This window comes from Oncorhynchus tshawytscha, linkage group LG14 (genome assembly GCF_018296145.1).
Source record: "Oncorhynchus tshawytscha isolate Ot180627B linkage group LG14, Otsh_v2.0, whole genome shotgun sequence".
Lineage (NCBI taxonomy): Eukaryota > Metazoa > Chordata > Actinopteri > Salmoniformes > Salmonidae > Oncorhynchus > Oncorhynchus tshawytscha.
Window position 1 is genome coordinate 51,602,358 of NC_056442.1, and position 21,217 is coordinate 51,623,574.

At 45.2% G+C, this 21,217-nt stretch overlaps 1 pseudogene; it reads left to right on the top strand.

Annotated features, from left to right (window-relative positions):
- Positions 1 to 21,217, top strand: part of LOC112267479 — a 122,432-nt pseudogene that overhangs the window by 93,727 nt on the left and 7,488 nt on the right.

A 21,217-nucleotide genomic window follows, 5' to 3' on the forward strand; every position in this document is an offset into this window, starting at 1 on the left:
GTGATGTCTTTTCACATACAATCATATTGCAAGTGCACGTGCATTTGCAATATGGTTCAATGGGCATTTACCATATGAAATTTGACATGCTCAAAAATCATGCAGAAATGCAAAATTGACTGGCCAGATGAACTCGGGATGGCCTGGCAGTGATAGTTGCTCCTTTCCATCGCTCGTTGTGTTGACTTCATCCTGTCCATTTTGTGATGTTTTTCAATCATACAATCATATTGCAATGTGCACGACATGCTCAAAAATGCAAAATTGACTGGCCTGATGAACACAGGATGGCCGAGCAGTGATAGTTGTTCCTTTCCATCACTCGTTGTGTTGATTTCATCATGTCCATTTGGTGGTGTTTTTTCACTATAGAATCATATTGCAAATGCACGTGCATTGTTGTGCAACTGGTAACCCAAAAATAAAAATATGGTTGTAAAATGCAAGCGAGCTACGGTCAAGCGGGATATCTCGTTGAACTCGGCACGGCCTAGGGATTATGGTAATGCCATTGCCTGCTCTCTGTGTCTTTAAGCACCGCACTTTGTCACTCCATCCTTGCTGTGTGTGTGTATGAGAGCTTTTCTTTGACATCTCCTGGGGGAAATGACTGATTTACAGTTTAGGAGGGTTACCTAGTCACACATATGAAGTTTTGGAGAGATGTGACTTTTCTAACCCTTCAAAACAGACAGTGTGACCCAATTAAAGGCACTTCAGGTTGGCACAGGAAGCTATAAGTCAACACATGTCTTGACTGACATAGAAACCTACAGAATCCTGAGTTTTAAGTCTTTAAGTTAAGAATTGACCTATCTACGATCTACACAGTGTTGAATGGGGTCATTTTCACCTTTGAAGGTGATGTACATCAAAACACCTTTTGGGTCAATTTAACCACTTCCGTTTGCTCCAGGAAGCTTAGAATCGACACAGGTAGACCTCATAGTGGTCTGATGGACTGTCATAGAAGACAGGTTCATTAGGCATTCATAACCCACATAGGCTTCAGGTTGAATTTAGGAGTGCAGGCAATGTATTCCTATGGGGAGAGAAGTCAATGCAAACTTTTTGATGTAAACACCTTCTTTTAACTGTTAAGGGTTAATGCCACAGGGTCAAGGTTAGGCTTGCACGGATCGGGAGGACCTTAGGAACGTACCTGAGGTCGAATTGTGCTTCTCACCCTAACGGTTCTCTCACTGCCACCCAAAATCAAATGACATTGTGGGGCAGGCTTCATTTTGGGCCCTTTTTTTTCAAGGTCGCTGCACTCAGAACGAGCTACGGTCAAGCGGGGCGTCTCGTTGAACTCGGCACAGTCTGGAGACTATGGTGATGCCATTTTTTGTGTTGATTTCAGAATGCCATTTTGGTGATGGTCCCTCTCCGTTTAAACACATTGCAAATGTACAAAAGTCAACTAGCAAGTCAGTGTCCATCAGTCAATTAGATGTCATTATGACACCAAACTGATATCAATTAACACCAAACCCACTTTTTCCTACTCATTTAGAAGCCAACTATCACATATGTCAGAGCAGGCCCATAATTCACAGCGCCTTCGGTTTAAAACATAATAAAAACGTAAAACACATAGTTACGTTCTAGCTGCGGGTCCAGGTCGGACATTATGTGAAGGCCTATGTGAGGCGACCCCGAATCCCGAGTTTCGGCTCGATAGGTCCTTCGGTGCCCGAGTAAAACCCTAATTGGTGCTGAAAATCCACTTTTTCCATGCCTTGCTACGGGGTCCTTGAATGAGCTATCGGACAGAAACGTTGGGGTCTGTCTCTATGGGCCGAGCCGGTTTCAATGCACCTAGCCTTGCGTCTCTGAGACTTTTCTAAATGTCGTCATTTTCGTAATGGTCAAAATGAATTGAAATCATTGCAAATGTACGAGGCTGTTTCTCGGTCCGAGAACCTTCTAGAGCCACCTAACTCACCACGCACTATCGACCTGAGGTCTAGAACAGGTTTCTAAAGTTTCGGAACTCTAGGTCTGACGGTTCTTTTTAGCTCGAACAAAGCTAACTATTGCAGTCACTGTCTGTCTCTACGCACCCCAATACGTCCCTCCTTCCAAGTTGTGTTTTAGTGTGATTTATTTTTCCTTTGAAATTTTATGGGAAAAATGACTGATTTACAGTTCATGGGGGTTGCCTAATCACATATATGAAGTTTTGGAAAGATCTGACTTTTTAACCCCTCGAAACAGCCCCTGAGACACCAATTATGACACTTCCGGTTGGCACAGGAAGCTATAAGTCAACACATATCCTCATTGGGGTATGCTGTTACAGAATCCTGAGTTTTAAGTCTTTACGTTAAGAATTGACTGATTTACACAGGGTTGAATGCACTATGTCTATCAAACTGCAGGCAGGGTATGGATATACACTTTTAGGGGATTTGAACCACTTCCGGTTGGTCTAGGAAGCTTAGAATCAACACAGGTAGACCTCATAGTGGCCTGATGGACTGTTACCGAAGACAGGTTCATACGGCATTCATAACCCATATAGACTCCAGGTTGAATTTAGGGGTGCAGGCAATGTATTCCTATGGGGAGAGAAGTCAATGCAAACTGTTTGATGTAAACACCTTCTTTTAACTGTCAAGGGTTAATGCCACACGGTCAAGGTTAGGCTTGCACGGATCGGAAGGACCTTAGGAACATTCCTGTGGTTGAATTTTCCTTCTAAACCTAACGGTTCTGCCGCTGTCACCCAAAAGCAAATGACGTTGTGGGGCAGGCTTCATATTGGGCCTACTTTTCAAATGGTCGCTGCGCCCAGACCGAGCGAGCTACGGTCAAGCGGGATATCTCGTTGAACTCGGCACAGCCTAGGGATTATGGTAATGCCATTGCCTGCTCTCTGTGTCTTTCAGCAACGCAGTTTTTCACTCCATCCTTGCTGTGTGTGTGTATGAGAGCTTTTCTTTGACATCTCCTGGGGGAAATGACTGATTTACAGTTTAGGAGGGTTACCTAGTCACACATATGAAGTTTTGGAGAGATGTGACTTTTCTAACCCTTGGGCATTTACCATATGAAATTTGACATGCTCAAAAATGCAAAATTGACTGGCCTGATGAACACAGGATGGCCGAGCAGTGATAGTTGTTCCTTTCCATCACCCGTTGTGTTGATTTCATCATGTCCATTTGGTGATGTTTTTTTATAGAATCATATTGCAAATGCACATGCATTGTTGTGCAACTGGTCAAAAATAAAAATATGGTTGTAAATGCATTTACCGGGACACTTTAACAATGGATACTCATTGTTGTGCAACTGGTGATCTGAAATGTGCACCTGGGAACCCAAAAATTAAAATAGGCTCCAAAATGCATTTAAGGGTCATTCTCATATTAATGCCCTGTTATAGGAAACTACGGCCCTCTCTCTCTGTCGGGGGCGTCCTGAGTGATTTATGGACACTTTAAAATATCACGATGGATACTGATTGTTGTGCAACTGGTGATTGAAAACGTGCAACTGGTAACCCAAAAAATAAAACATGGTCCTACATGCATTTTCCGGTCATGCTGATTTTAATGCCCGATATAGGAGTACCCTACTACGGCAAAATGGTCTTGTTCCTTTCCGGTAAAATGTCCGTCTTTCCATAGGGGCCGTCCTGAGTGATGTATGGACACTTTAACATGTTCTGATGGATACTCATTGCTGTGCACCTGTTGAGGTGATTGAACATGTGCAACTGGTAACCCAAAAATTAAAATATGCTCCAAAATGCATTTAAGGGTCATTCTCATATTAATGCCCTGTTATAGGAGTACCCTACTACGGCCCCTCTCTGTCGGGGGCATCCTGAGTGATTTATGCACACTTTAAAATATCACGATGGATACTGATTGTTGTGCAACTGGTGATTGAAAACGTGCAACTGGTAACCCAAAAAATAAAACATGGTCCTACATGCATTTTCCGGTCATGCTGATTTTAATGCCCGATATAGGAGTACCCTACTACGGCCCTCTTTCCATAGGGGCCGTCCTGAGTGATGTATGGACACTTTAACATGTTCTGATGGATACTCATTGCTGTGCACCTGTTGAGGTGATTGAACATGTGCAACTGGTAACCCAAAAATTAAATATGCTCCAAAATGCATTTAAGGGTCATTCTCATATTAATGCCCGCTATGGAAGCACCCTACTACGGCCCTCTTTCCGTGGGGGCCGTCATTTAGTGCTTTATGGACTGTTTAAAATATCACGATGGATACTGATTGTTGTGCAACTGGTGATTGTGCAACTGGTGATTGAAAACGTGCAACTGGTAACCCAAAAATTAAAATATGGACCTTCAGGCAGTTAGGCCCTCACTCACCACCCGGGTAACACCACTCTATTTCCGGGGATGATTCCAGCAGGGGACCCCCCCACCTCCACAACCTCGCACACCAGGTGAACCAGGGCACCCACACTTAAGCACCCTCCCTCGGGCTATAAAGCAAATAGCTGCGCTGTTCGGAACCGCGTGCACCTGGTGACCCAAAATAGAAGTTGTGCATCTGGGAACCCAAAATAAAGTGGGGGCACCTGGGAACCCAAAATAAAGTGGATGCACCTGGGAACCCAAAAATTAAAATATGGTCCTAAATGCATTTAAGGGTCATTCTCATATTAATGCCCGATATGGAAGCACCCTACTACGGCCCTCTCTCTGTCAGGGCCGTCCTGAGTGCTTTGTGGACTGTTTAAAATATTACGATGGATACTGATTGTTGTGCACCCGGTAACCCAAAAATTAAAATATGCTCCAAAATGCATTTACCGGTCATTCTGATATTAATGCCCGCTATGGGAACACAGGATGGCCGGGCAGTGATAGTTGTTCCTTTCCATCACTCGTTGTGTTGATTTCATCATGTCCATTTGGTGATGTTTTTTCACATACAATCATATTGCAAGTGCACGTGCATTTGCAATATGGTTCAATGGGCATTTACCATATGAAATTTGACATGCTCAAAAATCATGCAGAAATGCAAAATTGACTGGCCTGATGAACACAGGATGGCCGAGCAGTGATAGTTGTTCCTTTCCATCACTCGTTGTGTTGATTTCATCATGTCCATTTGGTGATGTCTTTTCACATACAATCATATTGCAAGTGCACGTGCATTTGCAATATGGTTCAATGGGCATTTACCATATGAAATTTGACATGCTCAAAAATCCTGCAGAAATGCAAAATTGACTGGCCAGATGAACTCGGGATGGCCTGGCAGTGATAGTTGCTCCTTTCCATCGCTCGTTGTGTTGACTTCATCCTGTCCATTTTGTGATGTCTTTTCACATACAATCATATTGCAAGTGCACGTGCATTTGCAATATGGTTCAATGGGCATTTACCATATGAAATTTGACATGCTCAAAAATCCTGCAAAAATGCAAAATTGACTGGCCTGATGAACACAGGATGGCCGAGCAGTGATAGTTGTTCCTTTCCATCACTCGTTGTGTTGATTTCATCATGTCCATTTGGTGATGTCTTTTCACATACAATCATATTGCAAGTGCACGTGCATTTGCAATATGGTTCAATGGGCATTTACCATATGAAATTTGACATGCTCAAAAATCCTGCAGAAATGCAAAATTGACTGGCCAGATGAACTCGGGATGGCCGAGCAGTGATAGTTGTTCCTTTCCATCACTCGTTGTGTTGATTTCATCATGTCCATTTGGTGGTGTTTTTTCACTATAGAATCATATTGCAAATGCACGTGCATTGTTGTGCAACTGGTAACCCAAAAATAAAAATATGGTGATTTCATTATGTCCATTTGTTTATGTTTTCTTACTTTTGCAAAGTCACTGTGCATTTGCAATATGGTTCAATGGGCAGGTACCATCACGAATTTGTCATGCTATAAAAATGCTGCAGGAATGTGAAATTGATTGCCCCGATGAACACAGGATGGCCGAGCAGTGATAGTTGTTCCTTTCCATCACTCGTTGTGTTGATTTCATCATGTCCATTTGGTGATGTCTTTTCACATACAATCATATTGCAAGTGCACGTGCATTTGCAATATGGTTCAATGGGCATTTACCATATGAAATTTGCATGCTCAAAAATCCTGCAGAAATGCAAAATTGACTGGCCAGATGAACTCGGGATGGACTGGCAGTGATAGTTGCTCCTTTCCATCGCTCGTTGTGTTGACTTCATCCTGTCCATTTTGTGATGTCTTTTCACATACAATCATATTGCAAGTGCACGTGCATTTGCAATATGGTTCAATGGGCATTTACCATATGAAATTTGACATGCTCAAAAATGCAAAATTGACTGGCCTGATTGTGAACACAGGATGGCCGATGGCAGTGATAGTTGTTCCTTTCCATCATCGTTGTGTTGATTTCATCATGTCCATTTGGTGGTGTTTTTTCACTATAGAATCATATTGCAAAATGCAGTGCACCTGGTAACCCAAAAATAAAAATATGGTTGTAAAATGCAAGCGAGCTACGGTCAAGCGGGATATCTCGTTGAACTCGGCACGGCCTAGGGATTATGGTAATGCCATTGCCTGCTCTCTGTGTCTTTAAGCACCGCACTTTGTCACTCCATCCTTGCTGTGTGTGTGTATGAGAGCTTTTCTTTGACATCTCCTGGGGGAAATGACTGATTTACAGTTTAGGAGGGTTACCTAGTCACACATATGAAGTTTTGGAGAGATGTGACTTTTCTAACCCTTCAAAACAGACAGTGTGACCCAATTAAAGGCACTTCCGGTTGGCACAGGAAGCTATAAGTCAACACATGTCTTGACTGACATAGAAACCTACAGAATCCTGAGTTTTAAGTCTTTAAGTTAAGAATTGACCTATCTACGATCTACACAGTGTTGAATGGGGTCATTTTCACCTTTGAAGGTGATGTACATCAAAACACCTTTTGGGTCAATTTAACCACTTCCGTTTGCTCCAGGAAGCTTAGAATCGACACAGGTAGACCTCATAGTGGTCTGATGGACTGTCATAGAAGACAGGTTCATTAGGCATTCATAACCCACATAGGCTTCAGGTTGAATTTAGAGGTGCAGGCAATGTATTCCTATGGGGAGAGAAGTCAATGCAAACTGTTTGATGTAAACACCTTCTTTTAACTGTTAAGGGTTAATGCCACAGGGTCAAGGTTAGGCTTGCACGGATCGGGAGGACCTTAGGAACGTACCTGAGGTCGAATTGTGCTTCTCACCCTAACGGTTCTCTCACTGCCACCCAAAATCAAATGACATTGTGGGGCAGGCTTCATTTTGGGCCTTCTTTTTTTCAAGGTCGCTGCACTCAGAACGAGCTACGGTCAAGCGGGGCGTCTCGTTGAACTCGGCACAGTCTGGAGACTATGGTGATGCCATTTTTTGTGTTGATTTCAGAATGCCATTTTGGTGATGGTCCCTCTCCGTTTAAACACATTGCAAATGTACAAAAGTCAACTAGCAAGTCAGTGTCCATCAGTCAATTAGATGTCATTATGACACCAAACTGATATCAATTAACACCAAACCCACTTTTTCCTACTCATTTAGAAGCCAACTATCACATATGTCAGAGCAGGCCCATAATTCACAGCGCCTTCGGTTTAAAACATAATAAAAACGTAAAACACATAGTTACGTTCTAGCTGCGGGTCCAGGTCGGACATTATGTGAAGGCCTATGTGAGGCGACCCCGAATCCCGAGTTTCGGCTCGATAGGTCCTTCGGTGCCCGAGTAAAACCCTAATTGGTGCTGAAAATCCACTTTTTTCCATGCCTTGCTACGGGGTCCTTGAATGAGCTATCGGACAGAAACGTTGGGGTCTGTCTCTATGGGCCGAGCCGGTTTCAATGCACCTAGCCTTGCGTCTCTGAGACTTTTCTAAATGTCGTCATTTTCGTAATGGTCAAAATGAATTGAAATCATTGCAAATGTACGAGGCTGTTTCTCGGTCCGAGAACCTTCTAGAGCCACCTAACTCACCACGCACTATCGACCTGAGGTCTAGAACAGGTTTCTAAAGTTTCGGAACTCTAGGTCTGACGGTTCTTTTTAGCTCGAACAAAGCTAACTATCTATTGCAGTCACTGTCTGTCTCTACGCACCCCAATACGTCCCTCCTTCCAAGTTGTGTTTTAGTGTGATTTATTTTTCCTTTGAAATTTTATGGGAAAAATGACTGATTTACAGTTCATGGGGGTTGCCTAATCACATATATGAAGTTTTGGAAAGATCTGACTTTTTTAACCCCTCGAAACAGCCCCTGAGACACCAATTATGACACTTCCGGTTGGCACAGGAAGCTATAAGTCAACACATATCCTCATTGGGGTATGCTGTTACAGAATCCTGAGTTTTAAGTCTTTACGTTAAGAATTGACTGATTTACACAGGGTTGAATGCACTATGTCTATCAAACTGCAGGCAGGGTATGGATATACACTTTTAGGGTGATTTTAACCACTTCCGGTTGCTCAAGGAAGCTTAGAATCAACACAGGTAGACCTCATAGTGGCCTGATGGACTGTTACCGAAGACAGGTTCATACGGCATTCATAACCCATATAGACTCCAGGTTGAATTTAGGGGTGCAGGCAATGTATTCCTATGGGGAGAGAAGTCAATGCAAACTGTTTGATGTAAACACCTTCTTTTAACTGTCAAGGGTTAATGCCACACGGTCAAGGTTAGGCTTGCACGGATCGGAAGGACCTTAGGAACATTCCTGTGGTTGAATTTTCCTTCTAAACCTAACGGTTCTGCCGCTGTCACCCAAAAGCAAATGACGTTGTGGGGCAGGCTTCATATTGGGCCTACTTTTCAAATGGTCGCTGCGCCCAGACCGAGCGAGCTACGGTCAAGCGGGATATCTCGTTGAACTCGGCACAGCCTAGGGATTATGGTAATGCCATTGCCTGCTCTCTGTGTCTTTCAGCAACGCAGTTTTTCACTCCATCCTTGCTGTGTGTGTGTATGAGAGCTTTTCTTTGACATCTCCTGGGGGAAATGACTGATTTACAGTTTAGGAGGGTTACCTAGTCACACATATGAAGTTTTGGAGAGATATGACTTTTCTAACCCTTCAAAACAGACAGTGTGACCCAATTAAAGGCACTTCCGGTTGGCACAGGAAGCTATAAGTCAACACATGTCTTGACTGACATAGAAACCTACAGAATCCTGAGTTTTAAGTCTTTAAGTTAAGAATTGACCTATCTACGATCTACACAGTGTTGAATGGGGTCATTTTCACCTTTGAAGGTGATGTACATCAAAACACCTTTTGGGTCAATTTAACCACTTCCATTTGCTCCAGGAAGCTTAGAATCGACACAGGTAGACCTCATAGTGGTCTGATGGACTGTCATAGAAGACAGGTTCATTAGGCATTCATAACCCACATAGGCTTCAGGTTGAATTTAGAGGTGCAGGCAATGTATTCCTATGGGGAGAGAAGTCAATGCAAACTGTTTGATGTAAACACCTTATTTTAACTGTTAAGGGTTAATGCCACAGGGTCAAGGTTAGGCTTGCACGGATCGGGAGGACGTTAGGAACGTACCTGAGGTCGAATTGTGCTTCTCACCCTAACGGTTCTCTCACTGCCACCCAAAATCAAATGACATTGTGGGGCAGGCTTCATTTTGGGCCTTCTTTTTTTCAAGGTCGCTGCACTCAGAACGAGCTACGGTCAAGCGGGGCGTCTCGTTGAACTCGGCACAGTCTGGAGATTATGGTGATGCCATTTTTTGTGTTGATTTCAGAATGCCATTTTGGTGATGTCTTTTCACATACAATCATATTGCAAGTGCACGTGCATTTGCAATATGGTTCAATGGGCATTTACCATATGAAATTTGACATGCTCAAAAATGCAAAATTGACTGGCCTGATGAACACAGGATGGCCGAGCAGTGATAGTTGTTCCTTTCCATCACTTGTTGTGTTGATTTCATCATGTCCATTTGGTGATGTCTTTTCACATACAATCATATTGCAAGTGCACGTGCATTTGCAATATGGTTCAATGGGCATTTACCATATGAAATTTGACATGCTCAAAAATCATGCAGAAATGCAAAATTGACTGTCCAGATGAACTCGGGATGGCCTGGCAGTGATAGTTGCTCCTTTCCATCGCTCGTTGTGTTGACTTCATCCTGTCCATTTTGTGATGTCTTTTCACATACAATCATATTGCAAGTGCACGTGCATTTGCAATATGGTTCAATGGGCATTTACCATATGAAATTTGACATGCTCAAAAATGCAAAATTGACTGGCCTGATGAACACAGGATGGCCGAGCAGTGATAGTTGTTCCTTTCCATCACTCGTTGTGTTGATTTCATCATGTCCATTTGGGGATGTCTTTTCACATACAATCATATTGCAAGTGCACGTGCATTTGCAATATGGTTCAATGGGCATTTACCATATGAAATTTGACATGCTCAAAAATGCAAAATTGACTGGCCTGATGAACACAGGATGGCCGAGCAGTGATAGTTGTTCCTTTCCATCACTCGTTGTGTTGATTTCATCATGTCCATTTGGTGGTGTTTTTCACTATAGAATCATATTGCAAATGCACGTGCATTGTTGTGCAACTGGTAACCCAAAAATAAAAATATGGTTGTAAATGCATTTACCGGGACTCCTATTGTCCATGCCCGCTATGGGAGTACCCTACTACGACCCTCTATCCATGGGGGCCGCCCTGAGTGCTTTATGGACTGTTTAAAATAGGCACCTGGTAACCCAAAAATAAAAATATGGTTGTAAAATGCAAGCGAGCTACGGTCAAGCGGGATATCTCGTTGAACTCGGCACGGCCTAGGGATTATGGTAATGCCATTGCCTGCTCTCTGTGTCTTTAAGCACCGCACTTTGTCACTCCATCCTTGCTGTGTGTGTGTGTGAGAGCTTTTCTTTGACATCTGTTGGGAGAAATGACTGACTTACAGTTTATGGGGATTGCCTAATCACACATATGAAGTTTTGAAAAGATCTGACCTTTTTAACCCTTGGAAACTGCCACTATGACATCATTTAAGGCACTTCCGGTTGGCACAGGAAGCTATAAATAAACCCATATCCTGATTGGGGTATGCCTTTACAGAATCCTGAGTTTTAAGTCTTTACGTTAAGAACTGAGTTATTTACAGAGGGTTTAGTGAGTGTGTGTTATTTCAGAAAATCATAGAAAATCACAGAAATCTCGCAGAGCTCCGCAGCACACTTTAAAAAGATTCGTAAGAACACCCTGCAACTAGATCTGTAACCGTTGAAAAAAAAAAACACCTATCCGTGAACATCACCAATCTGTCATTGTACGATTTCTCTTAAAATGACGATAGATAAATGGCTGGTTCTTTTTTTATTGACACCGGAGGCTCCTTGACTTTGACATGAAGTGGAAAAATAATTTCTCTATTTTCATTTTGGACCTTTAATCCCAGATAAATGGCCATAACTCAAAAACCGTTGAGGCCTGGACGCCATCTTGTTCGGGGCCAACTGCCCATTATGCCAAACCTACGCTCACCGAGTTTCGGCTTCGAAATATTTTCCGTTTTCGAGATAAGGCCCCGTCGTGAATCGTGATGTTTTGTCCGATAGCAATATGATTGCTTATGCCCCCCTGTGGGATATTCTGGGACAGTGGAAAAATGACCAAAATCTTATTATTTTTGTGAAACGGAAACCGAATGTCCGACAAAGTTCATTTGATGACTTCCTGGTAGGTCCGGCCCTGCCGCTCGGCCCGACGCCGTCCGCGAATTTTAAAAACGTTTTCGGACGTCTAGTAAGGGACCGTACATTTGCAATGTGGACTTTCTCACTAACCATACGGCAAATGCCGAAATGTTCCCTTAAGGTATGTTAAGACTACACAAGGGGTAATTCAATTTTAATTCAATTTAATGGGCTTTATTGGCATGGGAAACACATGTTTACATTATCTAAGCAAGTAAAATATCTCTTTCTATATAACTATTCCTCTGTCTGTCTGTCTGTCTGTCTGTCTGTCTGTCTGTCTGTCTGTCTGTCTGTCTGTCTGTCTGTCTGTCTGTCTGTCTGTCTGTCTGTCTGTCTGTCTGTCTGTCTGTCTGTCTGTCTGTCTGTCTGTCTGTCTGTCTGTCTGTCTGTCTCTCTCTCTCTCTCTCTCTCTCTCTCTCTCTCTCTCTCTCTCTCTCTCTCTCTCTCTCTCTCTACATGCTGGGAATTGTATGAGCAAATGCGAGTGTTGTCTGGAGTTAGATCGCCTGTTCTTTCTTGTTTCCTTTTCTTGGTGGTTTGCCTTTTTCTATGCATGATCTCGGCACGGCTTTAGGTGTGTTACTGAAGCCACTGTCACTGTGGAGGAGTTTCTTGTCTCAGTAGGAGAGAGGGTAGGCTATGAAAATGTTGCTTATGCTTTGCGGATGAATAAAGCGGAGGTGTTTTTTTCTTAAAGAAGAGTGTCTTGTTGATCGGATGGTTGAGCATGGTGTACTTCTTAAAGAAGAGTGTCTTGTTGATCGGATGGTTGAGCATGGTGTACTTCTTAAAGAAGAGTGTCTTGTTGATCGTATGGTTGAGCATGGCGTACTTCTTAAAGAAGAGTGTCTTGTTGATTGTATGGTTGAGCATGGTGTACTTCTTAAAGAAGAGTGTCTTGTTGATCGGATGGTTGAGCATGGCGTACTTCTTAAAGAAGAGTGTCTTGTTGATCGGATGGTTGAGCATGGTGTACTTCTTAAAGAAGAGTGTCTTGTTGATCGGATGGTTGAGCATGGTGTACTTCTTAAAGAAGAGTGTCTTGTTGATCGGATGGTTGAGCATGGCGTACTTCTTAAAGAAGAGTGTCTTGTTGATCGGATGGTTGAGCATGGTGTACTTCTTAAAGAAGAGTGTCTTGTTGATCGGATGGTTGAGCATGGCATACTTCTTAAAGGAATGTCTATTAAAGTAACTCCGCTTTTTTCCCCGCCAACAAGGGCAAGGATTTCAAACATACCGCCGTTTATTCCCAACGAGCTGTTGGAGCGCGAGTTAATGCGGTTTGGGAAGTTATGTCGTTTCAAACACCCGGCTCTGAAACAGGTTATGTTAAACACCCGGCTCTGAAACAGGTTATGTTGTTTCAAACACCCGGCTTAGAAACAGGTTGTTTGTTGTTTGTTGTTGTTTTTTTGTTTTGCTTTGTTGTTTGAAAGGGAGAGGTGGACCGACAGTGGTAGAGCAGTCACAAGCACCTGTTGCTGAGGAACAAGTTGTCCGTGTTGAGGGTACTGAGTTGCAGATTGTACCAGAGGGGAACATAGCATCTGTTTTGCAGCAGAAACATATTGTTGTAGGTGGTAAGGACGGATTTGGGGAGCCATTTCCCCAGACTGGTGAAGAGATGCCCAGTACAAGTCATGAGGTACAGGAGGGGTTCAGGTGGAGCTAGTCTCCCAGGTAGTTACACAAACGCTTGGTTTGCTTAGGTGAGGCTAGTCTCCCAGGTAGTTTAGGAGATGCCTGGTACGAGTGATGGGGTACAGGAGGGGGTTCAGGTGAGGCTAGTCTCCCAGGTAGTTTAGGAGATGCCTGGTACGAGTGATGGGGTATAGGAGGGGGTTCAGGTGAGGCTAGTCTCCCAGGTAGTTTAGGAGATGCCTGGTACGAGTGATGGGGTATAGGAGGGGTTCAGGTGAGGCTAGTCTCCCAAGTAGTTTAGGAGATGCCTGGTACGAGTGATGGGGTATAGGAGGGGTTCAGGTGAGGCTAGTCTCCCAGGTAGTTTAGGAGATGCCTGGTACGAGTGATGGGGTACAGGAGGGGTTCAGGTGAGGCTAGTCTCCCAGGTAGTGTAGGAGATGCCTGGTACGAGTGATGGGGTACAGGAGAGGTTCAGGTGAGGCTAGTCTCCCAGGTAGTGGAGGAGATGCCTGGTACGAGTGATGGGGTACAGGAGGGGTTCAGGTGAGGCTAGTCTCCCAGGTAGTTTAGGAGATGCCTGGTACGAGTGATGGGGTACAGGAGGGGGTTCAGGTGAACCTAGTCTCCCAGGTAGTTTAGGAGATGCCTGGTACGAGTGATGGGGTACAGGAGGGGTTCAGGTGAGGCTAGTCTCCCAGGTAGTTTAGGAGATGCCTGGTATGAGTGATGGGGTACAGGAGGGGTTCAGGTGAGGCTAGTCTCCCAGGTAGTGGAGGAGATGCCTAGTACGAGTGATAGGGTGCAAGTAAGGAGTGTTGAGAGGAGTCAGGTGTCTGTGGCCTCAGTTGAGGGGGATCAGGAGAAGGATATGAACATCTCTTTTGATTTGATAGCAGCTAGTGACATCTAAATGTACAATCTAGAAGAGGTAATTTATTGAACCTTTATTTAACTAGGCAAGTCAGTTAATAACAAATTCTTATTTACAACGAAGACCTACTGGGGACAAGTGGGTTAACTGCTAGTTCAGGGGAAGAACAACATATTTTTACCTTGTCAGCTCTGGGATTCAATCTAGCAACCTTTGGGTTACTGGCCCAACGCTCTAACCACTAGGCTACCTGCCGCCCCAGGTAAATGGGTTCCTGGATCAGACTTTTGGGAAATCTGTCAAATTGACAAATTTCTTTGATGTTGAGGTCAGCTGTGGTGTTACAGAAGACGGTGGGGTTAGATCAGTTGAATGTGAAGAAGCGTCCCCGCTTGAGATAATTTGTTACTGCTGTCACGGCAGCAAAAGGTAGTGGGAAAAGTGGTAAGGTTAAGGGAAAAGTGGTAAGGATAAGGGAAAAGTGGTAAGGATTAGGGAAAAGTGGTAAGGATTAGGGAAAAGTGGTAAGGATAAGGGAAAAGTGGTAAGGATAAGGGAAAAGTGGTAAGGATTAGGGAAAAGTGGTAAGGATAAGGGAAAAGTGGTAAGGATTAGGGAAAAGTGGTAAGGATAAGGGAAAAGTGGTAAGGATAAGGGAAAAGTGGTAAGGATAAGGGAAAAGTGGTAAGGATAAGGGAAAAGTGGAAAGGATAAGGGAAAAGTGGTAAGGATAAGGGAAAAGTGGTAAGGTTAAGGGAAAAGTGGTAAGGTTAAGGGAAAAGTGGTAAGGATAAGGGAAAAGTGGTAAGGTTAAGGGAAAAGTGGTAAGGATAAGGGAAAAGTGGTAAGGTTAAGGGAAAAGTGGTAAGGACAAGGGAAAAGTGGTAAGGATAAGGGAAAAGTGGTAAGGTTAAGGGAAAAGTGGTAAGGTTAAGGGAAAAGTGGTAAGGATAAGGGAAAAGTGGCAAGGATAAGGGAAAAGTGGTAAGGATTAGGGAAAAGTGGTAAGGATAAGGGAAAAGTGGTAAGGATAAGGGAAAAGTGGTAAGGATAAGGGAAAAGTGGTAAGGTTAAGGGAAAAGTGGTAAGGTTAAGGGAAAAGTGGTAAGGATAAGGGAAAAGTGGTAAGGTTAAGGGAAAAGTGGTAAGGTTAAGGGAAAAGTGGTAAGGATAAGGGAAAAGTGGTAAAGTTAAGGGAAAAGTGGTAAGGTTAAGGGAAAAGTGGTAAGGATTAGGGAAAAGTGGTAAGGATAAGGGGAAAGTGGTAAGGTTAAGGGAAAAGTGGTAAGGATAAGGGAAAAGTGGTAAGGTTAAGGGAAAAGTGGTAAGGATAGGGAAAAGTGGTAAGGTTAAGGGAAAAGTGGTAAGGATAAGGGAAAAGTGGTAAGGTTAAGGGAAAAGTGGTAAGGTTAAGGGAAAAGTGGTAAGGACAAGGGAAAAGTGGTAAGGATAAGGGAAAAGTGGTAAGGTTAAGGGAAAAGTGGTAAGGATAAGGGAAAAGTGGTAAGGTTAAGGGGAAAGTGGTAAGGTTAAGGGAAAAGTGGTAAGGATTAGGGAAAAGTGGTAAGGATAAGGGAAAAGTGGTAAGGTTAAGGGAAAAGTGGTAAGGATAAGGGAAAAGTGGTAAGGTTAAGGGAAAAGTGGTAAGGATAAGGGAAAAGTGGTAAGGTTAAGGGAAAAGTGGTAAGGATAAGGGAAAAGTGGTAAGGATAAGGGAAAAGTGGCAAGGATAAGGGAAAAGTGGTAAGGTTAAGGGAAAAGTGGTAAGATAAGGGAAAAGTGGTAAGGACAAGGGAAAAGTGGTAAGGATAAGGGAAAAGTGGTAAGGATAAGGGAAAAGTGGTAAGGATAAGGGAAAAGTGGTAAGGATAAGGGAAAAGTGGTAAGGTTAAGGGAAAAGTGGTAAGGATAAGGGAAAAGTGGTAAGGATAAGGGAAAAGTGGTAAGGTTAAGGGAAAAGTGGTAAGGATAAGGGAAAAGTGGTAAGGATAAGGGAAAAGTGGTAAGGTTAAGGGAAAAGTGGTAAGGATAAGGGAAAAGTGGTAAGGATAAGGGAAAGTGGTAAGGCTAAGGGAAAAGTGGTAAGGTTAATGGAAAAGTGGTAAGGATAAGGGAAAAGTGGTAAGGATAAGGGAAAAGTGGTAAGGTTAAGGGAAAAGTGGTAAGGATAAGGGAAAGTGGTAAGGATAAGGGAAAGTGGTAAGGATAAGGGAAAGTGGTAAGGATAAGCGGAAAGTGGTAAGGATAAGGGGAAAGTGGTAAGTTAAGGGAAAATTGGTAAGGTTAAGGGAAAAGTGGTAAGGATAAGGGAAAAGTGGTAAGGTTAAGGGAAAAGTGGTAAGGTTAAGGGAAAAGTGGTAAGGATAAGGGAAAAGTGGTAAGGTTAAGGGAAAAGTGGTAAGGTTAAGGGAAAAGTGGTAAGGTTAAGGGAAAAGTGGTAAGGATAAGGGAAAAGTGGTAAGGATAAGGGAAAAGTGGCAAGGATAAGGGAAAAGTGGTAAGGTTAAGGGAAAAGTGGTAAGGATAAGGGAAAAGTGGTAAGGACAAGGGAAAAGTGGTAAGGATAAGGAAAAGTGGTAAGGATAAGGGAAAAGTGGTAAGGATAAGGGAAAAGTGGTAAGGATAAGGGAAAAGTGGTAAGGTTAAGGGAAAAGTGGTAAGGATAAGGGAAAAGTGGTAAGGATAAGGGAAAAGTGGTAAGGTTAAGGGAAAAGTGGTAAGGATAAGGGAAAAGTGGTAAGGATAAGGGAAAAGTGGTAAGGTTAAGGGAAAAGTGGTAAGGATAAGGGAAAAGTGGTAAGGATAAGGGAAAAGTGGTAAGGATAAGGGAAAAGTGGTAAGGTTAAGGGAAAAGTGGTAAGGATAAGGGAAAAGTGGTAAGGATAAGGGAAAAGTGGTAAGGTTAAGGGAAAAGTGGTAAGGATAAGGGAAAGTGGTAAGGGTAAGGGAAAGTGGTAAGGATAAGGGAAAGTGGTAAGGATAAGCGGAAAGTGGTAAGGATAAGGGGAAAGTGGGAAGGTTAAGGGAAAAGTGGTAAGGATAAGGGAAAAGTGGTAAGGATTAGGGAAAAGTGGTAAGGATAAGGGAAAAGTGGTAAGGTTAAGGGAAAAGTGGTAAGGTTAAGGGAAAAGTTGTAAGGATAAGGAAAAAGTAGTAAGGTTAAGGGAAAAGTGGTAAGGAAAGGGAAAGTGGTAAGGATTAGGGGAAAGTGGTAAGGATAAGGGGAAAGTGGTAAGGATAAGGGAAAAGCGGTAAGGATAAGGGAAAGCGGTAAGGATAAGGGAAAGTGGTAAGGATAAGGGGAAAGTGGTAAGGATAAGGGAAAAGTGCTAAGGATAAGGGAAAAGTGGTAAGGATAAGGGGAAAGTGGTAAGGATAAGGGGAAAGTGGTAAGGATAAGGGGAAAGTGGTAAGGATAAGGGAAAAGTGGTAAGGGTAAGGGAAAGCGGTAAGGATAAGGGAAAGTGGTAAGGATAAGGGGAAAGTGGTAAGGATAAGGGAAAAGTGCTAAGGATAAGGGAAAAGTGCTAAGGATAAGGGAAAAGTGGTAAGGATAAGGGAAAGTGGTAAGGATAAGGGGAAAGTGGTAAGGTTAAGGGAAAAGTAAAACATTGATAATGATCATGCCTCGTAGGGTGTTTTTTCTCAAAGTCTTGTTTCTCTGTTGTTTCTTCTGTTTTTCTTTTCTATATTGACAATCAATTGCAAGGATCCTTAAACAACGTAGACAAACTGAGTGTGATATATAATTGTGTACTACATAAGCAAACTCACATGGGTTATATTGGCTTTGAGGTCAGTCTTGCATTTTGTTTTCAAAGTAGGGGACAGCAGCAAAACGGTAACCTTTTACAGAGATGTGCTCGGCATGACGATTTTGCGTCACAAAGAGTTGGAAGAAGGATGTAAGGCAACTTGTAAGGGCCCTTTATGATGGAAAATGGAGCAAGTTAATGGTCGGCTTGGGGCCAGAGTATGATGACCTTGTGGCTGAACTGATCTACAATTATAGAGTGGGAGAAAATCGCCTAGGCAACGACTTCCTCAGTTTGACTCTGCAGTCTAGCCAGGCTGTCAGCAATGCTAAGCTGCTTGGTTGGCCCCTCACTGGGGTTGGAAAGGGCCTCTCTCTCTATATATATATCTCTTTTAAATTTTACCTTTATTTAACTAGGCAAGTCAGTTAAGAACAAATTCTTATTTTCAATGACGGCCTAGGAACAGTGGGTTAACTGCCTAGCAACCTTCCGGTTGCTAGTCCGCCGTTCTAACCACTAGGCTACCCTGCCACCCCACCATATGGCTGAGGCCCCAGAAGGTTATCGCCTCTACCTGGTGGACAAAGAACAGCCTCCCACTGATCCTGTACAGAAGGTGTCTGGCAGGGTCTGACCTGCAGGAATCAATACATGGCTGCTCCTCCCTTCTGGGGACGAAGGTGAAAGACGGCAATGAGCAGAAGAAGACTGTGCTGATGGGATTCACAGAAACTCAGTGTAAACTAGATCTTCACAACGTTGTTGGGACAATAGATCATGTGACAGCCTTCGGGCAGATAGCGTTCTCCTGTCCACGTGAGCAGTTGGCAGATCTTGAAGCCTTGATGACAAAAGGAAACTGTACAATCCTTACTCCCTTGGTTAGCCTGAACACCCCTGGGAAGGCTTGGTTAGCCTGGACTCCCCTGGGAAGGCTTGGTTAGCCTGGACTCCCCTGGGAAGGCTTGGTTAGCCTGGACTCCCCTGGGAAGGCTTGGTTAGCCTGAACTCCCCTGGGAAGGCTTGGTTAGCATGGACTCCCCTGGGAAGGCTTGGTTAGCCTGGACTCCCCTGGGAAGGCTTGGTTAGCCTGGACTCCCCTGGGAAGGCTTGGTTAGCCTGGATGCCCCTGGGAAGGATTGGTTAGCCTGGATGCCCCTGGGAAGGCTTGGTTAGCCTGGATGCCCCTGGGAAGGCTTGGTTAGCCTGGACTCCCCTGGGAAGGCTTGGTTAGCCTGGATGCCCCTGGGAAGGCTTGGTTAGCCTGGACTCCCTGGGAAGGCTTGGTTAGCCTGGACTCCCCTGGGAAGGATTGGTTAGCCTGGATGCCCCTGGGAAGGCTTGGTTAGCCTGGACTCCCCTGGGAAGGCTTGGTTAGCCTGGATGCCCCTTGGAAGGATTGGTTAGCCTGGATGCCCCTGGGAAGGCTTGGTTAGCCTGGATGCCCCTGGAAAGGCTTGGTTAGCCTGGATGCCCCTTGGAAGGATTGGTTAGCCTGGATGCCCCTGGGAAGGCTTGGTTAGCCTGGACGCCCCTGGAAAGGCTTGGTTAGCCTGGACTCCCCTGGGAAGGTTTGGTTAGCCTGGATGCCCCTGGGAAGGATTGGTTAGCCTGGATGCCCCTGGGAAGGCTTGGTTAGCCTGGACTCCCCTGGGAAGGCTTGGTTAGCCTGGACTCCCCTGGGAAGGCTTGGTTAGCCTGGATGCCCCTGGGAAGGCTTGGTTAGCCTGGACTCCCTGGGAAGGCTTGGTTAGCCTGGATGCCCCTGGGAAGGATTGGTTAGCCTGGATGCCCCTGGGAAGGCTTGGTTAGCCTGGACTCCCTGGGAAGGCTTGGTTAGCCTGGACTCCCCTGGGAAGGCTTGGTTAGCCTGGACCCCTGGGAAGGCTTGGTTAGCCTGGACTCCCCTGGGAAGGCTTGGTTAGCCTGGACTCCCTGGGAAGGCTTGGTTAGCCTGGACTCCCCTGGGAAGGCTTGGTTAGCCTGGACTCCCCTGGAAAGGCTTGGTTAGCCTGGATGCCCCTGGGAAGGCTTGGTTAGCCTGGACTCCCCTGGGAAGGCTTGGTTAGCCTGGATGCCCCTGGGAAGGCTTGGTTAGCCTGGACTCCCCTGGGAAGGCTTGGTTAGCCTGGACTCCCCTGGGAAGGATTGGTTAGCCTGGATGCCCCTGGGAAGGCTTGGTTAGCCTCGACTCCCCTGGGAAGGCTTGTTTAGCCTGGATGCCCCTTGGAAGGATTGGTTAGCCTGGACTCCCTGGGAAGGCTTGGTTAGCCTGGATGCCCCTGGGAAGGCTTGGTTAGCCTGGACTCCCCTGGGAAGGCTTGGTTAGCCTGGATGCCCCTGGGAAGGCTTGGTTAGCCTGGGAAGGCTTGGTTAGCCTGGATGCCCCTGGGAAGGCTTGGTTAGCCTGGACTCCCCTGGGAAGGCTTGGTTAGCCTGGACTCCCCTGGGAAGGCTTGGTTAGCCTGGATGCCCCTGGGAAGGCTTGGTTAGCCTGGACTCCCTGGGAAGGCTTGGTTAGCCTGGATGCCCCTGGGAAGGCTTGGTTAGCCTGGACTCCCCTGGGAAGGCTTGGTTAGCCTGGATGCCCCTGGGAAGGATTGGTTAGCCTGGATGCCCCTGGGAAGGCTTGGTTAGCCTGGATGCCCCTGGGAAGGCTTGGTTAGCCTGGACTCCCCTGGGAAGGCTTGGTTAGCCTGGATGCCCCTGGGAAGGCTTGGTTAGCCTGGACTCCCCTGGGAAGGCTTGGTTAGCCTGGACTCCCCTGGGAAGGATTGGTTAGCCTGGATGCCCCTGGGAAGGCTTGGTTAGCCTGGACTCCCCTGGGAAGGCTTGGTTAGCCTCGATGCCCCTTGGAAGGATTGGTTAGCCTGGATGCCCCTGGGAAGGCTTGGTTAGCCTGGATGCCCCTGGAAAGGCTTGGTTAGCCTGGATGCCCCTTGGAAGGATTGGTTAGCCTGGATGCCCCTGGGAAGGCATGGTTAGCCTGGATGCCCCTGGAAAGGCTTGGTTAGCCTGGACTCCCTGGGAAGGTTTGGTTAGCCTGGATGCCCCTGGGAAGGATTGGTTAGCCTGGATGCCCCTGGGAAGGCTTGGTTAGCCTGGACTCCCTGGGAAGGCTTGGTTAGCCTGGACTCCCCTGGGAAGGCTTGGTTA